General features: G+C 48.9%; 1 protein-coding gene across 3 annotated transcripts in view; it reads right to left on the bottom strand.

Moving 5' to 3' along the window:
- Pik3c2b (phosphatidylinositol-4-phosphate 3-kinase catalytic subunit type 2 beta) overlaps positions 1 to 18,174 on the bottom strand; it is a 65,044-nt gene extending 46,870 nt beyond the window's left edge. The window contains exon 1 of one of the 3 annotated variants that reach the window (XM_034513159.2): positions 17,765 to 18,174. The gene's annotated coding sequence lies outside the window, so the exon portion shown is untranslated. Of the gene's footprint in view, positions 1 to 10,375; positions 10,624 to 10,766; positions 11,901 to 17,764 lie in introns of those variants that run through there. The other 2 variants (XM_076941175.1, XM_076941176.1) reach the window with 2 other exon arrangements.
- Between the last annotated feature and the right edge of the window lie 243 nt (positions 18,175 to 18,417).

Raw genomic sequence — 18,417 nt, 5'->3', positions numbered from 1 at the left:
TTTTCTCTCCACCCCTCCCTTTCTGCAGAGATCACAACTCTGGCCTATGCACGCTAGGCAAGCACTCTGCCACTGAGCTATGCCTGAAGCCCATTCATTATCTTGCCGGGCGGTGGTGATATCATCAGTGTGTTCATATGCCAAACTTATCATGTTGTACACTTTAAATATATGCTGTTTATCACACGTCAATTAAACCCCAGCAAAATATAAATGTACAACACAGCTCTACTTAGCAGACTTTATAATTACTCAAAGTTCAACAACAGGTGAGACACGGTGCCTGGGTATGGATCTGCCAAAATATTGATGATCCCTTGGTCCTTAGGAAGCCAGATAGGAACCACAGGCCAGCTGTCTTTAGATGCAAGAATCTGCCACACACTCCGGGGTTGGTGCCTTCTGCTTCTGAAGTCACAACATGAAAAGAGCTGAGACAAGGTGTGTCTGTCATGTGTCTCTCAAACTGTAGCTTAGAAGGACAGGAACTGTTCACAGCTCAATGCCCACATGCTCTCCTTAGGTTCTGAGTTAATTGGTCTGTGGTAGGGTAATGGTATTTCCTAGGAGATCCTAGGGCCTGTGTGTCTGTGGCTGGGGGTGTGGAGCAGTCACTTCTAACCTCTAGCAACAGCATCCTGGAAGCTCACTGTTACACAAAAGTATCAGATAGAATTCATTCTATAGGGCAGCTTCACCAAAAAGGTAAAAAAAAAAAAAAAACAATGTAACATGTTTATAACATGACCAAAAAGTCGAAAACAACAATAGAAAGGCTCGATAGATCTTGTGTGTCTTTGTTTGGTTTTTGTTGACTCTTGTGTCTCTGTAACTCAGGCAGGTGAACTGTGTAGCTGAAAATGACCTTCAATTCCTGGGTTTCCTGCCTTTAACCTCCCAAGTGCTGGGATTACAGGTATGTGCCACCACACCAAGGTGAGTCTAGTCATGTGTGTGTGTGTGGTATGTGGGGGTGGGGGGAATTGGTATACGTATATGAGAATGTGTGTGTGGAGTGTGAGGGAGTATGTGTCGGGGGTATGTGTATGTATATGTTGTGCGTGTGTGTGTGTGTGTGTGTGTGTGTGATATGTTTGTAGTGAGTGTGGTGTATTTGTGGTATGTGTGTGTGGTGTGGTGTCTGTTGTGGAGGATGGGAAGGGTGTGTATGTGTGTGTGCCGTGTGTGGTGCAGTGTGTGGATGTATCTCTCTGTGTGTGGTGGGTGGGTGTGAGCATGTGTGGTTTGGGTGTATGTTGTATGTGTGTGGTACATATGTGGAGGTGTGGTGTACATGTGTAAGTGTGTAATGTGATGTGTGTGTGGTGTGGTGTGTTTTGTAGTGAGTGTGTGTGTGCATGTGGATAAAGGGATAGAAAGCAGGACTTTGTGCTCTACCGTTGACCCACAGCCCTGTCAGATTTTTGAGTGGTAAGTTCCACTCAATTCAATATAGGTGGCAGGTCCTCCTCCAGCTGAGGTGCCTTCCAGGGACCCTGGCCAATTTGGCCAGAGTTGTGGCTGGCCGTGAGGTATGATTACTACTGTCCTTAGCAGGTCCCCAAAGATCAAGGCAGCTGCCTGCTCATTTCTTCATCTGCTGACTTCTCCACCCTTCCATAGCTCCTTAAAGGTTACTTTTGGGGCTGGAGAGACCACTCAGCAGTTAAGAGACTGACTGCTCTTCCAGAGGTCCTGAATTCAATTCCCAGCAACCACATGGTGGCTCACAACCATCTGCAATGGGATCTGATACCCTCTTCTGGTGTATTTGAAGACAACTACAGTGTATTCATATACATTAAATAAATAAATATTTTTTTAAAAAGGTGTGTGGGGGGGAGTTAGAAGAACAGGACAAGATAGGTTTGCTTGGCTATCCAAAGGTGAGAAAATGGTCCCAGAAAAGAGTACTGTATTGTTTTTTCAGAGGGCACTAGAAAAGTGCTCAACATAGGACTGACCAGGCCATCACACTATGCTACAGAGATGTACCCCAGCTCACCTTAAGAATTTTAATCCAGAAGGTGACTGTACTTCAGCCCTGCCTGAGCTGGGACAAGCAGCGTGTTAATGTTTGCCTTAGCTAGGCACCATTGTATAGTGTAAAACTAAGGCAGTGAACAATCATCTCCCGACTTCCTGCCTCTTCCCACACTAGGCTATCCGAACTTGCCTGAAGCCTGACTTTATTCCATTTGGTTTCCTACTGCTACAACTGGCTTCCTCTCGTGCCCCACCCACTTAATCCTCTGCAGGATAATGTTCCTTGGGTTTCAAGAGCTCCCTCCCCTCTCCTCTAGCTGAGACCTTTTCTCTACTGGGTTTCACATTGGCACAGAAACAATGGCTCTCCCAACTTAAAGCCTAAACCTACAGCCTGAGATCCCTCGGCTTTAGTTCTCAGCTCTTCCTTCCATTCTCAGCTCAGCTTCAAGAAAGAGTGGACAGCACCTAAAGCTCCCTTCCATGTTCTCTCAGTCATGAGGTGTCCTCTCCCACTAAAGGCACTCCCCAAATACTTTGGCTGCCCAAATCAGAGGGATTCCCATGTCCCATGTCATCAGATGTCACTTGTTCTGGTCCACTTGGCTCTCTCTCTCTAGAGCATTCTCTTCTCCTATCCTCTGCTTCTGGGTCCTGTGACACTATTTTTATTTGCTCACTCACTTATTTCCTTCTTTATTATTGTATGTGAGCGCACACACGCACATATGCATGTGCCACAGCGCATGTGTGGTGGTCAGAAAACAACCTTCAGGGGTTCGTTCTCTCCTTCCACCTTTGTGTGAGCTCCAGGAATCAAACTTGGATCAGCAGGCTTACAGAGCAAGCACTGTACCGGCTGAGCCATCTTACTGGTCTCACTTTTCCCTTCTTCTCCTTCTCCATCTTTGTCTTCCTCTCCCTTTTTGACTCTTCAAACATGGGTGTTGACTCAAACCTCCATCCTCAGCCTGCTGCTCACCCCTGTCCTCCACTTACAGTCTCATCCACCCCATTCCTGTCCACACCGCCCTCATGCTGATAATTCCAGATGTGCATTCCTCCTTCATTTCATGTGATCACCCGTACCTCAAAACCCAAAGGGCCAAACCTGAGCCCCCATCCCCTTTCTTCTCTGCTCCCATCCAGGGCTCCCCACTGAATGGCACTACCCAATCCCAGGCTAGACACCCCTCCAGTCATTCTGAAAGCCCTCCTTGTTCATCTGAAGTCCCATCACAGGCTGTGACTCTGTTCTTTACATCCCGAAGCTAATCCTTCCTCCTGTCTTAACTGCCACCGTCCTGGTTCAAGCCCTTTTCTTCTTTCTCCTGAGCTACTACAACCGACTCCTAACATTCCTGCCTGCTACAGTCACTCCCTCTTCAAGACTTGGGGGTTCTTTCTAAAGTGTGGATCGGATCATTTCACTCCCTGCTTAGAACCCCTCAATGGCTTTCTATTGGCCTCAGCTACAAGGCCTCTCTTGCCCTTCTCCCTGTCACCTCTAACTGCATCCCTGTGCATTTAACACCTCTTGACTTGATGATGCAAGCACCTGCTTCTGGACATAGCTTTCCCAATCCAGCTCCCTCATGTGACTCTAACTTATCCCTTTGTGACTCTGCTCTGAGATTACGTTCTTAAAAGAGCTTTCCAAACCCCCAAGTCCCTTACACAAATCTCAAAAATGGCCTTAAAATACTGTATTCCAGGACTGGAGAGATGGTTCAGTGGTTGAAGGCACTGGTTGCTGTTCTAGAAGATCTGAGCTCAGTTTCCAGCACCCACTCTCATGGCAGCTCACAACTGTCTAAAACTCTTGTTCTGATAGCATCCAACATCCTCTTCTGGCCTCCAGGACACTGGGCACATGGTGCACAGGCATACATGCAAGTAAGACACTAATATACAACATTTCAATTAAAATACTGTATCTAGAATTAAATTTTACTAGAAAAGCTAGTTTTAAAAATTGTACCAGAATGGCTTACCAATGGCTCAGCAGTTAAGAGCACAGGCTTCTATTTCAGAGGTCCTGAGTTCAATTCCCAGCACCCACATGGTGGCTCATAATCAACTATACCTGTAATCCCTTGGGATCTGGTGTACAAGTGTACATGCAAACAAAACACCCATATAAATAAAAATTGTGCCAGGCATAGTGGTATATGTCTATGATCCCCAGACTCAGGATCAGACACAGGAGGATCAGGAGTTCAAAACCAGTCTCAGTTATATAATGGGTTTGAACTACATAAGACTCTGTCTCAACACAAACTAAATAAACAAGTAAAGATTTAGAAAATTACAAGTTACGCTCTCTAACCTCAAGCTCCAAATTAACATACTTCAGCAGAGAATGGCTGTGAATCAGAATATAAAGACAGAAGTCTCTAGTAGTAAGGATCTGATAGACATCGAGATGAGTACCCAGAACACAGATGGTATCCTTGCATAGGATCTTTCCAACACAGAATGAGGCTGAGTTAGGCACTGATAGGGCAGAGAGGTGCACAGATGAACAATAAGACTATACAAAGAGCCCTCTACTTTCCTTTCTGGCTGTGGGCTGAGGTACCACTAGGCTGTCAGCCATGAAGCAAGGAGACAGGGCAATCAGCATCCTTGCCACCTCCAAGGGGAAGCAAGGCTCAGAGAGGAAAGGGGAGGTCAGACACAGTGTGAACTGGCTTCCTCTAAAAACTCAGGATTTCATTTTCCAGGTGTGGGGACCAACTATTCCAGTAATTAGAGCCTCATGTTCCCTGAGTCTCCCTTGTCCAATGGAGTTTCTTCCCTACCAGCCTCTGCTGGGCAGACACACTGGAAACTGCTCTGGCCCACTGGTTCTAAAGGGTACTAGGAATTCTTTTAAAAAGCAAACAGTAGCCTGGACTGTGTGGCTGAGTAGCAGAGCACTTGCCCAGCCTATAGGAGGCTTCACATTTGATCCCCAGCACTGAAAGGGAAAGCGTGAGGAAATTGCTATTTAGGTCTCAGAACAGAGGGAAATCGCTGACAGCTGGGTTCCCCTCTGCATCTTCACACACCAATTTGTGTTCTTTTTCTGCTTAAGCACTTCGAAGCACTGTTATCGATACTTCAGCTCGGATCTCCTAAGTAGCAGAGCCATTTATGTAAATACAATGCTCCTAGCACACCCACAAAATGTCACACTCATAGGACAACACAGCCTCCTACATAGTCCAATAGTCCACATTTGAATGCCTTATCATTGTCATCTGGAAAGCGTTTCAAACACATAAAAACTCCTGGCCCCTTGCCTGAAGTCGTGACTCAGTAGGGTGAGTCCCTGAACTGCACGCATGTCACTAGTGATCAAAGGTACAGCTGGCTTGACACCACAGGTGAGGGATTCTTTGGAAGACAAGAACTGAGTAAAAAAGACAACTTCCCCCAAAGACAGGGCAGTCAGACGGTGAAGGAAGAGAACATGTTCATGGTCACGTAGATCGGTGCCAGGGTCTGAGCAGTACCAGGCTACACACTCAGTCTATACAGAGGCCCTCAAATGACTAGGGACAGGCAGAAGGGCAATGCGGCCAGGGCAGAACCACACAATGGTTCAGCGTCAGAGAGCAGGGAGAAAGCAGGCCCTCCCTCCTGTGAGCCTGTGCCAGAGAGGGAGGCCTGAGGCACCGCTCAGCCAGCCAGCTGGCAGAGAAGCTTCCAGCCACCCCACTGTAGTTCAGAGCTGCTCAAGAGCCAAAGAACCTAAGGGCTCTGGGTTATTTCCTTTCCGAATTCCACACCACAGAACTGACCCCAGTAGTGCTGAGAATCATCAAATCCAAGGAACATTCAGGTAATTAGCATGTAATTCCAGGGAGCATTCAGTCTGACAAAGGTGGAAAACATGTAAATAATTCAACCCCTCCTTGGGGCATGGAGCAGGGAGGTAACTCATATCCTGAGCTACCTCACAAGGCAAGAGCACGAAGAACTCTCAGATGAGATGGTAAAAACATGGAGGGCCTCAGGCTCACGCAGCCTTGAGCACCCTAACTTTTAGTAGCTTTTACTCAGGGGAAGAAAACTCATTCTACACTGTCTTAGGAAGCACCTCCCTTAGGACACACGCCATCCAGGGGTCGGAAGACATAGATTTTTGTTGTTGTTGTTTGTTTGTTTAATTGCTTCTTTCCCAAATAGCCCTGGCTGGCCTAGAACTTGCTATGTGAACCAAGCTGGCCTCAAATTCACATCCTCCAGTCTCTGCTGTACTGTACTGGGATAAAAGATCTGTGCTACCATGCCTTGAGTTGGTTTGGTTTGGTTTGATTTTGAGTCAGGGCTCCATGAAGCCCAGGCTGGCCTTTAACTTACTATGTAGCCAAAACTGGTCTTGAACTCTTGATCCACTAACTGTTGAGCTTACAGGTATGGCCCAGTGCGTCTGGCTTGCCATAAGGGTTTAATTGCTTTGGTTCATTTTCCCCTCCAAGGAAGACCTCTGGTTCTATCCATTCCCAACACCCACACGGAATCTCGGTGGCTTTACTGTGGAGCCCAGGCCCCACACCTCACACCACACACCTGCTGCCCTGCCCTGCCCTGCCCTGCCCTTACTGTTCCTCACCAGTTATAGCAAAACCAGGGAACATCATTAAATCCCTGGGTCTCCTGCCAGGAACCCAACTCTTCCTCCAGCAAAATCAGAAAGGTTCAATCCAGGCTTCCTTTGTATTTAAGCCTGTGCTGGCTAGTTTTTTTGACACAAGCTATCTGAGAGTAGGGAACCTCAATTGAGAAAATTCATTTGTGAGATCAGGCTGCAGGCAAGTCTATAGGGCATATTCTTAATTAATGATCAATGGGGAGGGCGGAGCTTGTTGTGGGTGATGCCCAAACCTGAGCTGGTGGTCCTAGGTTCTATAAGAAAACAGGCTGAGCAAGACCTGGAGAGTAAGCCAGTAAGTAGCACCTCTCCATGGCCTCTGCATCAGCTCCTGCCTTCAGGGTCTTGCCGTGTTTTTTGTTTGTTTGTTTGTTTGTTTGTTTGTTTTGTTTGTTTGTTTTTCAGTGATGGACTGTTACCTGGAAGTGTAAACAGAACCAACCTTTTCCTCCCCAAGTTGCTTTTGGTCATAATATTCTGTCATAGCGATAGTAACCCTAACTTAGGTCCCCACGCCATTGCATGCACCAAGGTCATTCTCTTCCATGGCCTATATTCTCTCTTTGCAGTGTTCATTTAACCCTTGCTATGAAGTTGTGCATTGTTTCCCTTGCAGGTGTCCATTTAGCCAAATTAAAGCAGCCTCCTTTTGGTTCCTGCTTTCTGTTCCCTCCCTTCCCTCACCAAAGCCCCAAAACAAGCTAGTTTCCTTCAGTCCAGCCTCAGGCTCCTCTAAGGAATGCAGGACCTTCCCATTCTTCTACCATCATGTCTTACCAAACATGGCTTCCAGCAAAGAGGACTGACTGTTGGGTTCCATCCATGCATCTCTCACACCACCCCATCCCTACTTTCCCAAACCACCACCCACTTCCATACACTGACAGTGGGGAACCCTTATCTCACTACAGTGCCATAGGTACTGTGCGATACAGGGGCTGTGCTCTGGAGGTGACAGAGGACTAGTACTGGGGAACAGGACACAGGAGCTCTGGAGGCTCTGCCTTAATACCAGCCATCCTTCTCAGCATCAACACTGTCTGCTTCATGCGAACTGAGGCTTCCTATAAAACCTAGACCATCCCCCGTCACCTCCAGCCTGTGTTCAGGTTCCCAGCTCACACACTGTGGAATTCAGTTTTCTAGGATTCTTTCTTGGGTGTAAAAAAATACTCCCAGAAGCAACCAGCACACGAAACAGAGGCCACCAACAAGTTACAGCTATTCATTTCCAGCCAGGGCAGAGGATAGACAGACACCCTGCTGCACTGGAGGCTTCCCCAGAGGGAAAGAACAAGGAGTAGATTACTACCCAGCACACTGTGCTGATGGTGGTTTCCAAGTCCCCAGAGCTGTGCAAACCTATGAGAGCTGGCACAGAGCAAGGAGACAGTGTTGAAGAATGTGTCAAATCAGATTCATCTTCAGGCAGGATGGGGATTAATGTTGGGGCAATTGCACAGACCTGGGACGAGCCAGAGGGCACAGAACAACGTCTACAGAACCTTCTTTGGAAGGTGGACATCTTCTCATTTATTGTAACAGTTTCTTGAGGGTTTTCTGGTAACAACTCTCTGGGTTAATCTTCCTAGATAGAGTCTTCTTGTCTGTGACAGGAGAGGAGAGCAAGGTGCCCACTGAGATGCTGCAGGGTGGAAAGGGAGCCATAGACCCGATGTGGAGAAGATTTTGCTCCTGTGGTCTTCTTCCAGAAAGCAAATATGCGAGATTTGGGACCAGGAGCAAGGGGTGAGACTCAGAATGATCAGGTGCATTGAGTAAAGAAAACCAGTAGGCATCCCCCTTGTAGTCATCCCATCTGTAGGAAGGGCAGGGGTGACTGCCTGGAAGTCTGAATGTGGGAAGCAGTGGGCTGTGACGAGCCATGTGGGCGGTGGGCTGCCAGCGGCTGTCTACCACTGGCTTGGCCCTGTAAGTTAAACAGAAAAAGGCCAAGCCACCATCCCTGAGAACCAGAAGAGGGGTTGACCAGCCCGGATGCCATGCCAGAAGCCAGCTTCTTTCTCTCTCGGGTAGGAAGCATTATCCCACCTGTTTCCAGGCCCTCCCTGGACACCATTCTCAAGTCAGCACTGTAGCCATGTGCTTACACCGTGGAGTCTATTCAGTCCATGTGAAGACAGTCTTCACGTCAGTCCTTGGTAGACGGCAGTCATTCCCAAGCAACCAACGCTGTGAGAACCACATAAGTCGAGCATGCTCCTGAAACCTCTTTCATCCCCCACATACCTTTCCCATCCTACAAATATTCTTTGTATCTCCTCCTACGCCACGCTCATCCCGCACCCTCCCCTGATGACACTCTATACTCACCCTGCCTCACAATCCCTCCACCCTACGCCTTTCAATCACTCTGCATTTCCCCATTCCTTTTATCTTCCTATATCCTACACCTTCACTTTCAGAACCTACAGCTACACACACACCCCATCTCCCTTCCTCCCTCACCAGCCTCCTAAGAGGAGAAGAGAGAGATGGCTTAGACTCTGAGGTTACATTCTTAGTATCACTGGCAAAGGCATCCAAGAAAAGTAGGTTAACTCTGAAGAAAAAAGATAAATAGCCACCCCAGATCCAGGGGCAGCAGCCCCGGTCCTTCCCATGTAGTTTCTGCCTTCTCTGCACCTGGACCTGGTCTGTGGAGCACCCAGGGAAACAGACTGCCAGGAAAGTACAGACCCCAGAGAACCTGTCCCCAGAGGATTCCCGGACCTCTTGTAAGTGCCAGAAATGGCTAGTTATTTCCTGATTCAGGAAGGCCTGAGGAAACCGCAGCTTCAACACAGACAAGGGGAACGAACAGACGAACAGACGTAAGAAAAGAAAGTGAACCAGCTTTGCATCTTTCACTTAGGAAAAAAAAAGTCTCCATTAAAAGATTACCTCGGGGCATGGGGTACTAATTCACATGGGGGTGTTAGAGGCCAAGGTGTGACTCCCCCCAGGGCAGTTTGCATTTAAAGAGCTGAGGAAGAAGAGCGCCCAGCCCACTAGGTTCTGGAAACCATGGTGGATCCATCACAGACTGGTGGTTAGCCTTCTAGTGCAGGCCTCCATGATCTCCACCCCTGAGCCCACAATCTCCTGCTCTCTAGAATGATCCAGTACTGCTCTGTCATGTAGCCTCTTGGAGTTGGATCCCTCCAACTCCGGCCTGATCCAGATGGCCACCAGATCTTCCCCAGTGGATATGCAGCAGCTTCCCAGCTGATGGCTTCCCCTCTCTCTGGTACCAGCCGGGAGGGATATCCTGGTCTTGCTCTAAGTCAGTCAAGGACCCAAATCAGAGGGTTGAGCAAGAACTCAACTACATCCATTCCAATAGAGAACCCCCCCCCCACTTGGGGTATAGGGCTTAAAGCTGAAATAGTCTCCCGGAGCTCCTCAGTGTCCCTAACCTCTGAGCCACAAGAAGGAAATGCTCACAGGAGGTACCAAGAATGGGAACAGGCAAGGTTGTGACAGTACCAGACCTCAGGGGGGTTCTACCAGGCTTCCCCACATTGGCCTGGCTAACCCCAGCCAGACAGTGACAGGCCAGTCTGTATTTAACCCTTTCATCTGTACATACAGAAGGTAGGGCCTGCCCAAGCCCTGATTCTTCCCATCCACACCTGAATCAGACTTCAAAGGCTGGCTACTATTGCCCCGAGACACACACACACACACACACACACACACACACACACACACACACACACTTTCTCCTTCTCTATTCCCACTTACCAAAGTCCTTAGAAGCTCCCCCAGTTCCTTCTTTCAACCTTCTTGCTCTTAATCTCCTTCTGCTCTGTACGCATTTATGCCACGCATGCTTGCTCAGTGAGCCCGGATGACCACTGAACAGAATCCCCACCTTGACAGGGTGTTCAAGAGACTGTTTCAAGTCTCTGCAGTAAAGTCATATAGAATTTCAAAGAAGACAGTGATGGGCGTGGGAGGGAGGTGTCAGGCAGTTTGGTGCTACTTCATATGTACTAGGCTTGACACCTTCTTCCCATCTGCTATCCCCAAATTTGCATAAGAAGGTCCCAAGGGAGAAAGAGCCTAAATCTACACTCAGTAAAAGGGCCACTCAGCTGAAGGGGGTCCACTTGGCTCAGCAGAGCATACTCACCTCACCTAGGGTCTCCAGAGAAGAAGCAGTAGGCACAAGATTTTTCTCAGCGGGGATCAGCTATTATAGTTTGCAGCTTGGGAGTATGTACCCAGGGTGTGACTAAAGGCCAGGCATACTGGAGCAAGGAAATCCACAGAGCAAGAGAAATACCTCCACAACATACAAATGCCAGTGTGTTTTGTCAGCAGCTGGGGGAGGGGTCCAGAAGCGGTGGAAGAAAGAAGGAAACTGGCCTTTTATTCCTCTGGTATTTTGTGCTGGGTATTATCTTATTGATCCGTACACCCGTCCTTAAATGTGGATATTATTATACTTATTTTACGGGTGAGGAAACTATAAAACAGGAAAGGGATTAAAGCAGCCTGCCCAAGGTCACACAACCAGGAAATAGGATCAAGAATTAAACTGAAACTCGTGTGAACCCAAAATTCCTCCCCTCTTCTCCAACAGACAGGGGAGACCCAGGCTCACATGGAAACCAGGCTCATTGCTTTGGACTAAATGCTCACATGATGTTGGCAGTCATTCTGGAACCCCCTCCCCGACTCTCTCTCTCTCTACATACACCCCTAGAATACTTCATTTGGCAGGGCCACTCAAAAAAGGACCTAAGCAGGCATGTGGGCACACACCTGTAAATCTCAGCACTGGAAAAGGAGAGGCAGGAGGATGAGAAATTTGAGGCCAGCCTGCACTGTATGTAAGACCATCTCTCAAAAACCAACCAGCCAACCAGCCAACCAGCCAACCAGCCAACCAGCCAACCAGCCAACCAGCCAACCAGCCAACCAGCCAACCAGCCAACCAGCCAACCAGCCAACCAGCCAACCAACCAAAAGACCAAGCACCCTATGTTCAACTTTCAGATCCCTTCCCACAAAGCAAATAAACCAGAACAGGGCATAGTGGTGCAGGAGCTCAGGGCAAGAGGGTCACGAGTTCTGGGCCAGCCTCAGCCACATAGCGAGTTCAAGATGTCTGGTATATGAGACCCTGTTACAAATAAATAAACAAATAAACAAACTAGCTAACTAACTAAAGAAACCAGAGACTGGAAAGATGGCCTCTTGCTGAGGACCAGAGTTCAGTTTCTAGCACCCACAGCTAACACCTGCCTGTAACTCTAGCTTGGGGGGGGGTTCCAGCGCCTCCTTCTGGCCTCCACTGGCACCTGCATACATGTGCACATAAATACAAATTCAGAAACAGACAAATCTTTTAATTTAAAAAAAAAAAAAATTGGCCGGGTGGTGGTGGCACACGCCTTTAATCCCAGCACTTGGGAGGCAGAGGCAGGCGGATTTGTGAGTTTGAGGCCAGCCTGGTCTACAGAGTGAGTTCCAGAATAGCCAAGGGCTACACAGAGAAACCCTGTCTCGAAAAACCAAAAGTCTCTCTCCTTATTTATCAGGTACTCAAGGGCTTCCACTTAGAGTCCCAGTCCAGTTCTTTCATGTCCCCCTAAGCCCTGACATTTACTAAGCTAGGTTTCTCACATGCTACCACTCAGGTAGCCCCTTCACTCCTCTGGCACCCACTCTCCCCTCTACGAAGGAGCCTGGGCTCAGTTTCCCTGCTGTTTGTCTCCATGGAGCATCTCCAGAACCTTTACATTTCCTTACACACTTATGCTTGGTACCACACTAGTGACTAAAATAAAACAACTTTTACTCGTGTAGGTATTTACAGCTAAAAAGTACTTTCATGGATACCAGTCCACTAATCCGTTTTTGTTAGTGTGAAACAGGGTTTTATACTGTAGCCTAGGCTAACCTGGAAATCACTATGTATCTCAAACTATCCTTGAATGTGAGGTAATCCTCCTGCTTCAGTCTCCCAAGCACTATGGTTAAAGATATAAGCCGGGGCTGGAGAGATGGCTCAGTGGATGACAGCATTGGCTGCTTTTACAGAGGACTCAAATTCAATTCTCAGCAGCCACATGATGGCTCACAACCATCTGTAACTCTAGTTCCAAGAGATCTGATGCCTTCATCTGACCTCCACAGGCACCAGGCACAGGTAGTACATACACACACACACACACACACACACACACACACACACACACAGCAGCAGCAGCATACCTGACTTGGGTATTTTTTAAATATTTATTATTTTATATGTATGAATATTACTGTAGCTGCCTTCAGCCACACCAGAAGAGGGCATTAGATCCTATAACAAGGGGTTGTGAGCCACCATGTGGTTGCTGGGATTTGAACTCATGACCTCTGGAAAAACAGTAACCACTAAGCCACCTCTCCAGCTCCCCTGACTTGGGTATGTTAATTTTGCTAAGTCTAGTTGTTTTTGTTTTTGTTTTTTTTGTTTTTCCTGTAAAAGGGAAACAGTTTCATTTCCAGCCACTTCAGTCATTTCCTCTGAGGTTGTGGAGCAGGGAGAGGGTCTTGAGATGATAGTATGAACATTACAAATGGAGAGACCAAGGTGGCATCATTATCATGTGCTCCCACTTTTCTGTGGACTTGAACTTTTGCCCATGGGCATCCTTTTATTCCTTCTTTGTTGGGTTCAAAGTACAGCTGCTAAGAATCCTTGGGCAGGTGTGGTGGCACACGCCTTGAGTCCCAGCACTTGGGAGGCAGAGGAAGGTTAGGCTAGGTTACATAGTAAATTTGAGGTTAGTCTGGGCTAGTGAATCCCTGTCTCAAACAAATAAAAACAAAGAAGAGGGGGCTGGAGAGATGGCTCAGCAGTTAAGAGCACTGACTGTTCTTCCAGAGGTCCCGAGTTCAACTCCCAGCAACCACATGACGGCCCACAACCATCTGTAATGCACACAATTCCTTCTTCTGATGTGTCTGAAGGCAGCTACACTGGGCTCATATACATAAAATAAATAAAAATATATCTTTAAAAAAAAAATAGCCAGTGGGGAACAGCAATGCTTAGTGTCTGTGACTAGGGCTGAGAAGCCCCAGGAAAGGGAGAGAAGCACTGTTTTGAAGAAGGTATTGTGTGTGTGGTGGTGGTGGTGGGGTGCTACAGGTACAGCAATACAGGAAATACAGGGGTTGTATTTCCAAAGAGGCAAGTGAGCATTGACTTCTCTTTGAAATTCGATACTATGTGAGGCATCCTCTAGGGGGTTCTCAGGATAGAGAAATAGCAGCTAGTGTTTTAAGACTGCTTAACCGGGGTGAGTAAATTTCATTCCCTGGGTTCTGAGGGGAATTTCCCAACAAGGAAGCCAGCGACAGCGACAGCGTTGGCCGAAGCGCAAGCTGAAGGAGCAGAAGAGCAGGTTCTGTTCTGAGCCCTGGAACCAGCATCGAGTTCCAGTGCTGCTAGCAAAGCTGTGACCTTGAAGCCACTTCTCAAGGACGTCATCTTCAAGGTCCTCCTCAGTTCTAACACTTTGTAGGATCCTGAGAGATAAGAATCAGCCCCTCGGGGGCTGGAGAGATGGCTCAGTGGCTAAGAGCACTGACTGCTCCTGAGTTCAAATCCCAGCAACCACATGGTGGCTCACAATCTATCTGTAATGAGATCTGATGCCCTCATATGGGTGTCTGAAGACAGTGACAGTATACTCACATATGTTAAATAAATAAATAAATAAATAAATAAATAAATCAGCCCCTCACTTTTGTTTTACAAAACCAGACACAAGGGGCTCAATAGGGGATGGGGGGGTGCAGATCACTTGCAGCACTGTCCGAGGGCTGTCTGGGCAGAGATCTCAGGTAAGAGCTGATGCTCTAGCGCTAGGCAACAGGAAGCAGAAACAGTAGGATCTCTAGAAGTAGCCAGCTAGCTCCGGTTTACTCCTGGGCAGACAGACCCAGTCTTAAACAAGGTGAGAAGCAAGAACTGATCTCTAAAGGTTGTCCTCTGACCTCCACTTGCATGCCGTGGTACGTGTGCGACCATGCCCACACACATGAACGAACACACACACACCAAATGAATCCAATACAGATATAATAAGACTATGGTTCTCAACTTAGAGTCACACCCCCTTTGGTGACTCTTTCACAAGGGCAGAATATCAGATAGCCTGCATATCAACTATTTATATGAATTACAAGTCCTAACAGTAGCAAAGTTACACTTATGAAGTAGTAATGAAATAATGTGATGGCTGGTGTCACCATAACATGGAGAACTATATTAAAGGGCTGCAGCTTTGGAAGGTTGAGAACCACTGAACTAAGACAAGGAAGCTGTCCTAAGTTTTCCAGAGACTCCTAAGCCCAGATCTACTACCAGAGTTGCCCAGCAATCAAAATGCCTTGATCTGGTTATATCCTGACAGGGAAAGTAAGTGACATGGGAGCTTAGGACTTCTCACATTCACTCTTCCACTTCCTAGCAACGTGGAACTGAGAGGCACTCAGCTGCGCCAAGCTGGGTGTGTGAAACATCTTCCAGGGCCCCTGTCCTTGAGAAGTTTCTCATCTAACTCAGGATCCAGTCTGGTGCCATCTTTTGGGTATTTAGGGAATCTATAAGAATTGTATCCTGTATCTCTGCTGCTTGCCCGTTCTCTATCTCTGGTAGTGATGCTGAGCTGTGAGTTTGCAGGGAGCTTGCCTGCTTCAAATCTCACCTTTGTCACGCACTCACTGGCTAACACCAGGATGTATTAACTATTACATTTTTTCTCTTTTTTGGCCAGGTCAGCATTGCCATATCTGCAGGCAGTAGGCAGCCTTTGGAAAGTCTTTCTCCCAATCCCCTACAACTACCAGATAGTCTTTCTCTCCCAGTTCCCATCTGTCGGCTCTATTTAAAGAGGAACACACAAGGAATAGTATTTATATTATCACACCATGCATGCTTCCCTTACTCAAACAAGGAAAGGTTCTGGGATGTATCTTACTCCACAGTCCCCTCAGCCTACCCCATCTACACCCCTGACTGGTCTTCCTCTCTTAGGATGGATGCTCTAGCTAATATTTGTGGAGCACTCTGCAGCTTTCTGATCATCTTTGGTTAATGTATTTCAAACAATCCTCTGAGCCATGATACTTCCCCTCCCACTTTACAAATAGGAAAATGAAATGAAATCCACAAAGGGTCCACATTCACGGGTCTGGAAAAATAAGTCTCACCAGGACTCACTCAAAGCCGGGCCTCATGTTCATTTCTCTATCCCTCCTTATGGTGTGGACTAAGTGTCCATCCTGGAAGCAGGAGAAACTTGAAGTTTGTGATTAGTCACACCATCTCCAAAGAAACAGAGACTCCTCCATTTTTCTCTCCAATGCTCCCGACAGCCCACACCTATTAAATACCAGGACAGGGTACCACAAAGAGACCTAGAGGCCTACAAGGTGTGGAGCTTCTGAAGGAGCACAATTAGGTCATGGCAAAAAAAAAAAAAAAAAAAAAAAAAAAAAAAAAAAAATACATTTTAGACCAACAGGCAAATCCAAAGGAGCACCCCAGAAAAATGCCCAGGGCCCCAAATAAACTAATTGACTATTCCTTACCCAGTGTTCCACTGGAAAGGAAAATGGATAGGCTGCCTTCTGGCTATGCTGGGAGCTTGATCAGATTCAGACACACACACCCATGCACTCAGCAGTAAGCTTAGGCTTACTGCTTACCCAAGCCAAACCTTGGGCTTACCCAAAAACCAAAGGAGAAGCAGCCACAGTCTGGGTCCAGGGCTCTTGTTCAAAGCCACCGTCTCCTCAGACACTGCAGGCTGTCAGGCAGGGCTATAAAATGTGCCTCAACTGAACTTTTCCATGGTCGCAGCCCCGAATGGGACTGCCAGGCTCTGAAGGAGCTTCAGGCTCACTGACTGGGCTCTAGGAGCTGCAGCTTGAGAGAGGTAGAATATTTGTGGGGCAGGGTTGCCACTCCAGGACCATTTGTCTCCTGAATCTCTTCCCAAAGCCTAGTGGAAGCAAAACGAGGAACTTTTCATTCAGGGTTGGTTTGGGGCTGGAATTCAGTGCAAATTGCTTACATCTGCTTGGCCACGTCCCAGACAAGCAGGTAGTTCAGAGAAAGGAGGGGCTGTACTAGCCCACTTCTGTAGCCCAGATAGCTAGTCTAGCTGCCTGGTAAAGAATCAAGGGCCTGCTAGGGTCCATCAGTCCAGACTGCAGAACTCTCTGACCAGGTTGAATAAAAATACCAGGGCAAGCAGAGACAATAGGACTTCCACCCTAAATATGACTGGTGTGCTGGGACCAGGAAACCACAAAGATACCGAAAGGGAGGTGAGGTGTAGGGCCAGGATAGCCCGAAGGAGCAAGAGCAATGGCAGAGTCCAGACACTTCAACCTCTGCACAACAAGGGTGTATGCACTAACCTCATACATTTGGTAACCTCTTTCCACACCCCAGAAGCCTGCCAAGCCCCTGGACTCCCCACCCCACCCACCCCAGCTTGGCAGCCTTGCTGGGGCTTCCAGCTTCTATCATCACACCACAACACCAAAGCTGCTGCTATATGGAACTGAAAAATGAGGGGGCAAGTACTGCCCAAAAGAGGAGCACTTTCCCGGAGGGCCGGGGACTCGGGCCTGAAGGTCCTAGACTCTCCTGCAAGCTTTCAGTCTTTTTGCTTCTGCAGTATCCTTATAAGGCCAAGCCTACCCTCCTCCTGACCGAAAATGTATACAGTTCCGAGGTTGGACGCTGACTTCTCACCGGCTGCACAGGAAGGCACCACTCCCACCACCCCCACTCCAAGACAGGTTTTGCTCTTAAACAAACTAATAAACAAATCGACTCCAAAGCGGTCCCCTGACCCCAGCTCGCCCTGCAGCTGCACCCGGGAAGTGTGCTCCGGTGGAGGAGGCGGGTGCTGGCCGGCCGAGGCCGCGAGTCGCGGCCGTGGGGTGGGGGCGAGCAACCTGCCGAGCTCGGAGGACCGTGTTGGGCTCTCGGCCCTGCCATTGTTGGCCCCGGCGCCGGCGCTTCTGGGCGGGAGCCCTGCCCACGCCGCCCGGACTAAGAGGGCGCTCCGCAGCCCCGGGGCCGTGCTCCCCGCCGCGTGTTCGTCCTACCTGCGCTGGCCGCGGGTTCTGCCGCGACACCCTGACTGTCGTGGCTGGGTGTCTAGGGCTCCGCCGACCCGGCTCGCTCGGGAAGGCTCCAGGCGGCTCCAGCCCCTGCGTGATGTTCAGTGTCGCCTGTTCCCCTCTCCCGCACCGCGCCGGCACTGGAATCCCTGCAGCAGGGGACACACGGGCAAGCGACGGGCGTTGGGGCTGGTCCGGGGGCCCCGTGCTGTCTGCCGGGAGCGTGCACGAGCTCGCAGTCAGGCAGCCCCGGGTGAGACAATAGCGCGAGCGGCGGGCGAGCGGGGAGAAGCCATCTCCCGGACAGCCAGCGCACTGCACGGCGCGTGAGGTTCACCGGCTCCTGCCAGGACCGCGGCCCAGGCCGCCGGCAGCAGCCGCAAAGCCGAATCGCCTAGTCGCGGGAGCCGGAGGGCGGGGCGGCGGGAATCCCGGCCCCCTCCCTCCCTTCCTTGTCTGTCCCCCTTCCCCCTCCCCCTCCCGCCTCCGCACAGTGTGCGGCGTCCTGAGCAGACCCCGGGGCCAGCAGTCCCACTTTCCGCTAGCAGATTGTCGTCGCTTTCCAGGCTGGAACCCCTTGCTCTGGGTCAGGTGAAAACAAGCCAGATCACCTTATTGGAAGGGACACACGGGCTGGG

This window comes from Arvicanthis niloticus, chromosome 10, assembly GCF_011762505.2.
Source record: "Arvicanthis niloticus isolate mArvNil1 chromosome 10, mArvNil1.pat.X, whole genome shotgun sequence".
Classification (NCBI taxonomy): domain Eukaryota; kingdom Metazoa; phylum Chordata; class Mammalia; order Rodentia; family Muridae; genus Arvicanthis; species Arvicanthis niloticus.
This window is presented reverse-complemented; position numbering and strand designations above follow the sequence as displayed.